The sequence below is a fragment of the Apium graveolens genome, chromosome 4 (genome assembly GCF_009905375.1).
Source record: "Apium graveolens cultivar Ventura chromosome 4, ASM990537v1, whole genome shotgun sequence".
In the NCBI taxonomy this organism is placed as follows: Eukaryota; Viridiplantae; Streptophyta; class Magnoliopsida; order Apiales; family Apiaceae; genus Apium; species Apium graveolens.
The window spans coordinates 152277535-152278659 of NC_133650.1; the positions used below are offsets into that span (position 1 = coordinate 152277535).

General features: G+C 41.9%; 1 non-coding gene across 1 annotated transcript; it reads right to left on the reverse strand.

The window, feature by feature from the left end:
- Nucleotides 1-434: 434 nt before the first annotated feature.
- On the reverse strand, nucleotides 435-541 carry LOC141722179 (small nucleolar RNA R71). The gene has a single exon (XR_012575204.1). It is a non-coding gene; the product is annotated as a small nucleolar RNA R71 (small nucleolar RNA).
- Nucleotides 542-1125: the final 584 nt, after the last annotated feature.

Consider the following 1125-nt stretch of genomic DNA (forward strand, 5'->3'; position numbering starts at 1 on the left):
AGAACCCCTACATAGTGTGGCATGAAAAGTTTTCTCATTCAGCATAATTTGCAAAATCACTATTCATAAGGGTTTCAAAAATTTCCAAAAATTGGGGTTATTACAACATTCAATCTAGCATTATTAGGTCAGCTATCACAGCTAATACCTTTGAGATCAAGCCTGGCACAATTCCGATGGTGCAGAATTCAGTCCAGTTTGGGGGTGCTCCAGCGGAAGATCCCAATATGCACATTAGGGATTTCATCGAGATCTACGACACTTTCAAGTTCAATAATGTTTTTGAAGATGCTGTGAAGCTGAGACTTTTCCCATTCTCTCTGAGGGATAAAGCTAAGAGCTGGTTACACTCTCTACCAGCTGGTTCAATCGTAAATTGGGAGGATCTTGCTCAGAAATTCCTTAATAAATTCTTCTCTATGGCAAAGACAGCTACAATCAGGAATGCTCTTACTCAATTTATGCAATAATCGGGTGAATCTTTATGTGAAGCTTGGGAGTGCTATAAGGAGATGCTTAGGAAGTGTCCTCATCATGGAATGCCTGATTGGATGGTAATCAATTGCTTCTATAAAAGTTTGGGAGCACAGTCGAGACCCATGCTCGATGCAGCATAAGGTGGAACCTTATGGGCTAAGAGCTATGTGGAGGCTTATGAGCTAATTGAGATGATGGCTGCAAATGAATATCAGAATCCAACTCAGATGCTAGCACAAGGCAAGGTAGCAGGAATTTTGGAGGTGGATACAACTACGGCTATAGCTGCTCAGCTCAAGACGTTGACTATGAAGATCGATTCTCTGGCTAACTATGGTGTTCATCAGATAACCAGTGTTTGTGAGCTTTGTGCAGGTTCACATGCGATGGAGTAATGTGCTATATCTAATGAATCGGCTCAGTTTGTGAGCAACTTTCAGAGGCCGCAATAACCTGTTCCTGCTACTTATCATCCTAACAACCGTAACCATCCTAACTTCAGCTGGAGCAATAATCAGGGTGGTATGAAACAACCATACCAGCAGTTTGGAAACAAGCAATTCAATCTTCTTGGTTTTCAACAACAATTTGCACCAAGGTGGCAATTTTAACCACAGGGGATGCAACAACTATCTCACGGAGGTGTCG